This window comes from Vulpes vulpes, chromosome 4, assembly GCF_048418805.1.
Source record: "Vulpes vulpes isolate BD-2025 chromosome 4, VulVul3, whole genome shotgun sequence".
Taxonomy (NCBI): Eukaryota; Metazoa; Chordata; class Mammalia; order Carnivora; family Canidae; genus Vulpes; species Vulpes vulpes.
Genome location: NC_132783.1, coordinates 54,523,700 through 54,532,876, shown reverse-complemented (window position 1 = coordinate 54,532,876; position 9,177 = coordinate 54,523,700).

Genomic DNA, 9,177 nt, shown 5'->3' with positions numbered 1-9,177 from the left:
GTACTGAAGGCAAATGTGACTCAACCACAACAGCAGGGTACACAAAACACACATGAGAGACACCCTTGAAGAGCATGGCTTTGATGGACAGAAGACTGTACTGCAGGGTACCACAGGCCCTCTTCTTCATAAGGCCATTACTTTCAATATCAAGAGACATAGCAGACTTTACTAATACATAGAAACAGAGTTAGACAAAAGATGGAACAAAGGAATATGTCCCAAATGAAAGAACAGGACAGAATCACGGCAAAAGAGCTAAATGAAATAGAGACAAGCAACATATCTAATAGAGAATTCAAAGTAATTGTCATAAAGATATTTACAGGATTTGAGAAGAGTGGAGGATCTCAGTAAGACCTTCAACAAATAGAAAATATAAAAAAGGATCAATCAGAGATGAAAAATTCAATACCTAAAATTAAAAATATACTGGAGGGGGATCCCTGGGTGGCGCAGCGGTTTGGCGCCTGCCTTTGGCCCAGGGCGCGATCCTGGAGACCCGGGATCGAATCCCACGTCAGGCTCCCGGTGCATGGAGTCTGCTTCTCCCTCTGCCTGTGTCTCTGCCTCTCTCTCTCTCTCTCTCTATCATGAATAAATAAATAAAATCTTTAAAAAAAAATATACTGGAGGGTATAAACAGTAGACTAGAGGAATCAGAAGAATGGATCAGCAAGTTGGAAGACAGAATAATGGAAAGCAACCAAGCTGAACAGGAAAAAGAAAAAAAATAAATACAAATTGAGAATATGTTAAAAGAACTCAGCAACACCATCAAGTGTAATAACATTTGCATTATAGGGATCTCAAGAGAAAGGATAGAAAAGGGGATATAAAATTAAGAAAAGATAATAACTAAAAACTTCCCAAGTCTGCGGAAGAAAATAGAAATTTCACCAAAGAAGACATACACATGGCCAACAAGCACATGAGAAAATGCTCTGCATCCCTTGCCATCAGGGAAATACAAATCAAAACCACAATGAGATACCACCTCACACCAGTGAGAATGGGGAACATTAACAAGGCAGAAAACCACAAATGTTGGAGAGGATGTGGAGAAAAGGGAACCCTCTTACACTGTTGGTGGGAATGTGAACTGGTGCAGCCACTCTGGAAAACTGTGTGGAGGTTCCTCAAAGAGTTAAAAATAGACCTGCCCTATGACCCAGCAATTGCACTGTTGGGGATTTACCCCAAAGATACAGATGCAATGAAACGCTGGGACACCTGCACCCCAATGTTTCTTAGCAGCAATGTCCACAATAGCCAAACTGTGGAAGGAGCCTCGGTGTCCATCGAAAGATGAATGGATAAAGAAGATGTGGTCTATGTATACAATGGAATATTACTCAGCCATTAGAAACGACAAATACCCACCATTTGCTTCAACGTGGATGGAACTGGAGGGTATTATGCTGAGTGAAATAAGGGAGAAGGACAAACATTGTATGGTCTCATTCATTTGGGGAATATAAATAATAGTGAAAGGGACTAGAAGGGAAGGGAGAAGAAATGGGTGGGAAATATCAGAAAGGGAGACAGAACGTGAAGACTCCTAACTCTGGGAAATGAACTAGGGGTGGTGGAAGGGGAGGAGGGCGGGGGGTGGGGGTGAATGGGTGACGGGCACTGAGGGGGGCACTTGACGGGATGAGCACTGGGTGTTATTCTGTATGTTGGCAATTTGAACACCAATAAAAAATAAATTTATTATTAAAAAATTAAAATAAAAATAAATAAAAAAGACTGAAAGCTTATCACACATTATATTCCCACCATATCAGTATGAAACTAGGAATCAATCCCCCTCCCTAAAAAAAAGTTCTGGAAAGAACACAAACACATGAAGGCTAAATAACATGCTACTAAATAATAAATGAATCAACCAAGAAATCAAAGAGTAAATAAAGAAATACATGGAGACAAATGAAAATGAAAACACAATCGCCCCAAATCTTTGGAACACCAGAAGCTGTTCTAAAGGGGCAGATTATAGCAATATAGGCCTACCTTAAGAATCAAGAAAAATCTCAAATAAATAACCTATATTTACACCTAAAGGACCTAGAAAAGGAAGAGCAAACAAATCCTTAAGCCAGTTGAAATAAGGAAATCAATGAAATAAAGACTAAAAGTGTCTCATGACTAAGAGCAGAATTAAGGAGCTAGAGAATAAAAAAAAAAACCAATAGAACAGATCAATGAAACCAGTAGTTGGTTCTTTGAAATGATCAAAAAAATTAATAAATCTTTAGCCAGATTGATAAAAAAAAAGACTCAAATAAAATTAGAAATGAAAGAGGATATATAGCAACCAATATGATAGAAATATAAAGGATTAAGTCACTAGGTTATGAAAAATTATATGCCAAAAAAGTGGACAACCTGCAAGAAATGGATAAATTTCTAAGAATATATAATCTCCCAAAATTAAACCTGGAAGAAATAGAAAATTTGAACATATCAATTCCTAATGAATTGAAATGAAATTGAATTAGTAGTTTAAAAACTTCCAATAAAGAAAAGTCCAGGACCAGACAGCTTCACAGGTAAATTCTACCAAATATTTAAATAAGTTAAAACCTATTCTTCTCAATCTATTCCAAAAAACAAAACAGGAAGGAAAGCCTCCAAATACATTCTATGAGGCCAGCATTACTCTGGTACCAAAACCAGATAATGACACTACAAAAAGAAAACCACAGGCCAATATTTCTGAGAAACATAGATGAAAATATCCTCAACAAAATATTAGCAAATTGTTTTCAACAATAGTTTCAAAAAATCATTCACCACAATCAAGCGGGATTTATTCCAGGAGTACAAGTGTGGTTCAATATTTGTAAATCAATCAACATGATATATCACATTAACAAGAGAATGGATAAAAATCATATAATAATTTCAATAGATGCAGAAAAGCATTTGACAAGTATAATATCCATACATGATAAAAAAAAAGCCCTCAACAAATAAGTCTAGAGGGAACATATCTCTAACATAATAAAGTCTATATATGAAAAACCAACAGTAAATATCATACTCAATGGTCAAAACCTGAGAACCTTTCCTGTAAGATGTGTAACAACACAAGGATGTCTTCTTACTGCTTTCATTCTACATAGTACTGAAAGTCCTCGCCACCACAACCAGACAAGTAAAAGAAAGAAAACGCATCCATATTGGTAAGGAAGAAGTAAAACTTTCACTATTTGTACTATTTGCAGATAATATGCTATTATAGATAGAAAACCCTAAAGACTCCACCAAAAAACTACTAGAATAAATAAATTCAGCAAAGACACAGGATGCAAAGTCAACATATAGAAATCTGTGCATTTCTATACACTAATAATGATGGAGCAGAAAGAGAAATAAAGAAATCAATCCCATTTACAATTACACCAAAAAGAAATGTAAAAACCTAGAAATAAACTTAACAAAGGAAGTGAAAGACCTAGAACTATAAAACACTGATGGAAGAAATGGAAGATGACACAACAAGTGGAAAGATATTTCATGACCATGGGTTGGAAGAATTAATATTGTTAAAATGTCCATAGTACTCAAAGCAATCTATAGATTCAATGCAATCCCTATCAAAATATGAATAGCATTTTCCACAGAACTAGAACAAATAATCCTAAAATCTGTATGGAGTCACAATGACTTCAAATAGCCAAAGCAGTCTTGAAAAAGAACAAAAATGGAGTTATCATAATTCCAGATTTCAAGATATATTATAAAGCTGTAGTAAGCAAAACAGTATGGTACTCACACAAAAACAGACACATAGATAAATAGAACATAATAAACCTATGCTTATCCGGTATGCCAAAGGAGATGAGAATATGCAATGGGAAAAAGACAGTCTCTTCAATAAATGGTACTGGGAAACTGGACAGCTACATGCAAAAGAATAAAATTAGACCATGTTTTTATATCACACACAAAAACAAACTGAAAATGGACTGGCTACCTAAATATGAGACCCAAAACCATAAAAATCCTGGAAAAAAAAACCATAGGCAGTAATCTCTTAAACATCAGCCATAGAAACAGTTTTCTAGATATGTGTCATTTGGCAAGGGAAAAAAAAGTAAAATGAAACTGTTGGGACAACACCAAAATAAAAAGCTTGTGCACAGAGAAGGAAACAATCTACAAAACTAAAAGACAACCTACTAACTGAGAGATGATATTTATAAATGATATATCCAAAAAATGGTTAACATCCAAAATACATAACGAATTTATAATTCAACACTAAAATAGCAAATAATCTAACTTAAAAATGGGAAGAGATTCTGAATAGACATTTTTCCAAAGAAGACATACAGATGGCCAACAGACACACGAGAAGATGCTCAACATCACTCATCATCAGGGAAATGCAAATTAACACCACAATAAGATACCACCTTACACCTGTCAGAATGGCTAAAATAAAAGAAGTAACAAGCATTAGAGAGGATATGGAGAAAAAGGACACTTTGTGCACTGGGGGAGTAATGCAAGCTGGTACAGCCAGTGTGGAAAATAGCTTGAAGGTTCCTCAAAAAATTAAGAATAGAATTACCATATGATTCAGTAATTCCAATACTGGGTATTTACCCAAAGAAAACAAAAACACTAGGTGTGAAAAGATATATATGCCCTTGTGTTCATTTCAGCATTATTTACAATAGCCAAAATATGGAAGCAACTCAAGTGTCCATCAATAGATGAATAGATAAAGATGCGGTATATATGCATACAATGGAATATTATCCAGTCATAAGAAAGAATGAAATATTGTAACAACAAGAATAGATCTAGAGGGTACAGTACTAAATCACAGAAAGACAAATACCGTATGACTTAAGAAACAAAACAAAGAGAAAAAGAAAAAAAAAAACACGGACTCTTAACTACAGAGAATAAACTGCTGGTTGTGGGTATGGGTGATATTTGTGAAGGGGATGAAGAGTACACTACTCATGTCCATACAGTAATGCATAGAATTGTTGAATCATTATACTGTACACCTGAAAACTAATATAACACTGTATGGTAATTATACTTGAATTAAAAACTAAATTAATTTTTAGTATATTGCAATCATATCAAGCATCTTTTCTGACCACAACTAGATATAAAAACAGAAATCAATTCTAAGAAAAAAACTTTAGGAAAAAACAAACACATGGAATCTAAACAACATGCTCCCAAATAACCAATAAGTCAATAAAGAAATCAAAGAGGAAATTTAAAAATACATGGAGACAAATAAAAATGAAAACACAGTGTTCCAAAATATTTGGAACACAGCAAGAGCAGTCCTAAGAGAAGTTTATAGTGATATAGGCCTGCCACAAACACACACACACACACACACACACACACACACACACAAAATAAAAATAAACAAATAAAAATCTCAAATAAATATTTAACCTTACAACCAAAAGAAGTAGAAGAAGAACAAATGACAAAGTTAGTAAAAGAAAGGAAATTATAAAGAGGAGAGCACACACAAAACAAAGGTTTAAAAATTTCAAAATCAATTAAATTAAGATCTGGTTCTGTGAAAAGACAGACAAAATTGATAAGTCTTTAGCAAGGCTAGTCAAGAAAAGAAGAAAGAGGACTCAAATAAATAGAAAGAATACTTACAAGCAATACAAAAGATTTTAAGAGACAGCTACAAAAAAATTATATACCAACAAACTGGACAACCTAGAAAAAAATAACATCTTCCTAAAATGTAAAATTTTCCAAGACTAAATCAAGAAGAAATGGTAAATCTGAACAAACTGATTACTAGTAGTAAAACTGAATAAATAATCAGAATCTTCAAAAGAAAAAAAGTCTAGGACCCGACAACTTCACAGGTGAATTCTACCAACATTTAAAGAAAGTTAGGGGATGCCTGGGTGGCTCAGCGGTTTGGCACCTGCCTTTGGCCCAGGGCGCGATCCTGGAGACCCAGAATTGAGTCCCGCTTTGGACTCCCTGCATGGAGCCTGCTTCTCCCTCTGCCTGTGTCTCTGCCTCTCTCTCTCTGTCTCTGTGTCTATCATGAATAAATAAATAAAATATTTTAAAAAATAAAGAAAAGTTAATACCTATCCCACTCAAACTATTCCAAAAAATTGAAGAGGAGAATTGCCCTGATACCAAAACCAGACAAAGACACTTCACAAAAAGAAAATTACTGGTCAGTATCTCTAATGAAAATAGACACAAAAATCTTCAAGAAAATATTAGTAAACTGAGTTCAATAATCCATTAAAAGGATCATTCACCATGAAAAGTGGGATTATTCAGATATGCAAGAATGGTTTAACAGCCACAAATCAATCATCATGCTAAAACACATTAACAAAATGAAGGATAAAAATCATATGATCATCTCAGTAGATGCAGAAAAGCATTAGGCAGAATTCAACATTCATTTATGACAAAAAACTCTTAACAAAGTGGATATAGAGAAAACATACCTCAGCATAATAAAGACTATATATGACAAACCCACAGCTAACAGACTCAACGGTAAAGAGCTGAAAAGCTCTTCCTCTAAGGTCAAGACAAGAATGTCCACTCTTGCCGCTTGTATTGTAAGTCCTCATCACAACAATCAGACCAGAAAAAGAAAGATCATATTCAATGATAAAGAAGTAAAACTGTCATTATTTACAGATGACATGATACAATACAAAGAAAATCTTAAAGATTTCACAAAAAAACTTTAAGAACAAATAATGAATTTACTAAAGCTGCAGGATACAAAATGAATATACAGAAATATGTTTTTTCTACATTAATAGTGAACTACTAGAAAGTAAAATTAAGAAAGAAATCCCATTTACAATTGTACTGAAAAGAATAAAATACCTAAGAGTAAATTTAATCATGGACATAAAATACCTGTACTCTGAAAACTAGAAGACACTGATAAAAGAAACTGAGTATGACACAAATAAATGGAAAGATAGTCCAGGCTCATGGATTGGAAAAATTAATATTGTTATTTTAATAAATAACTCATAATACTGAAAGCAATCTACAGGTCAATAGACACATGAAAAGATACTCAACATCACTAACCTTCAGGGAAATAGAAATCAAAACCATAATGAAGTATCACTGTGACTGATGGGAGAGTCCGCACTGTGTAAATGAAGGTTTCGTTTCTTAGATTCCCCAAGAAAGATTTATGTGAGGAACCATGCTCAAAAAAAAGACAGAGGAAAGTAGCAAGCACAAAGCAGCTAATTAAGGACAATACACTCTTAATAAGGGAGAGTGGGCAGGCCCAGGGGTGGCAACTGCACTGGGATTAGGGCTGTTTTTTCTTTTTATGTTTGCAGAGGTTATGGGTCATGGTCACCTTCCCCCATGGGGGGGTAGAAGGGTTGAAACCACAATATAAATATATTACAATGAAGTTATCGGTACTCTGGGGCAAAAGTTGAAGAGGAAAGCACATGTTCTGCACCTGTGGCTCTGGGTCTGTCATCACTGGGGTGTTGGAAGCCATTAGGCCGGGATGTTAAAAGCTACAAAGTCAGACTATAGTGTCCTCAGCCTTCTAACGTGTCACTTATTTATCACCACCCTTCCCTCCAGCTCAAGTCTAATTGCTACTCTATGGTAACCTCACAGAAGTTAGAATGACTAGTATCAAAAGATAAGAATTAACAAGTCCACGTGGGTGTGGAGAAAAGCAAACCCTCATGCATGTTGGTGAAAATGTAAATTGGTGCAGCTACTTTGGAAGTCTGTACCTGTTAATTCCATTCATCTATTTTTCTCATCTCCCTACCTTCACCCCCATCCCTCTGACAATCTTCAGTTTGTACTCTGTATTTAAGAGTAGGAATGATATATATCACTTCTAGTTCTGTTCTCCAGAATAAAATCTCCCAGAGTATGATCCACTTTCTTTCCCCCTATCTCCTAGTTGGTTCCTTATAGCCAACATGACTTGGAAATTCATATATTATAGATGCCAGAGCCTAGCAGGGCCTATTAGATGGTATGAAGTAGAGGCCCCACTTCCACCACTAGCCAGAAAAACCCAGACTGGGATTTTATTTATTAAACCAATAACATTAGGAGCTTTTATCCACTAGACTATTTTTAATTTTTCACATAAATTTGCTTTATGTAAGTTTAATCTGCTTAAAACAATATAAACAATTTTTAAAATTTAAATCATGTCGCTATCTATAAGATATGAGCCAGTATTCAAATTACAGCCACAATACATTTTGTCTAATTTTGATATATAAATTATGCTATCTCTGATTACATTTTATACAAATTAAATTTTCTATGACCCTACCTAGAGCATCCCACTTAATTCTTTTACCTATCAATGTGGGAATTACTTTATAGATAAAAAGACTGAGGTTCAGTGTGGCCAATCAATTTCTCTTAAGTCACTGAGCCAGAACTTAATCTAAGTATGTCTGGCTCTAAGTATGTCTTTCCACAGTACCACTCTAACTGATGTCTACTTACTGTCATGACACTTCCCAACACAGTTGGGCTGAAGTGCTCAGAGTTGATTTGAGGGCACTGCAATATGGACCCATTGGTGTGTTTTGGTGCTATAGACCCTATTAATTACAGACCTTTTAATACATTGCATTGGCCTTTGTCCATCTCTTATACTCTGATTCTACTCAAGATAGCCACTTACATAGTAAGTTTAAGTATCAATGCGCTAACCTCATTACAACAAATTTAAAATTAAATATGTCATATGTCCATTAAAAGAGGAGTACACCAATTTTCACTACAGCTTTCTTCATGATAGAATAAAATCAGAAACAAACCAAATGTCCATCACAGGGGTATGAATAAATAAATTGTGGTATATTTATATAATAGAATATCACTCATCAATAAATACAGTAAACTACTAATGCATGCATCAAAATTGATAAGTATAAAAAGCATTACGGTCAGCAAAAGCAGTCAGATGCAAAAGGGGATTTACTATATAATTCCATTTTTATAAAGTTCAACCGGAGGCAAAACTAATCTATGGGATAAAAACTAGAAGAGTGTTAGAAAAGACACTTCTTTTCTTTTTTAAGATTTTATTTGAGAGAGAGAAAGAGGGAGAGGGTGAGCGCATGAGCAGCGGAGATGGGCTGAGGGAGAGAGAGAACCAGACTC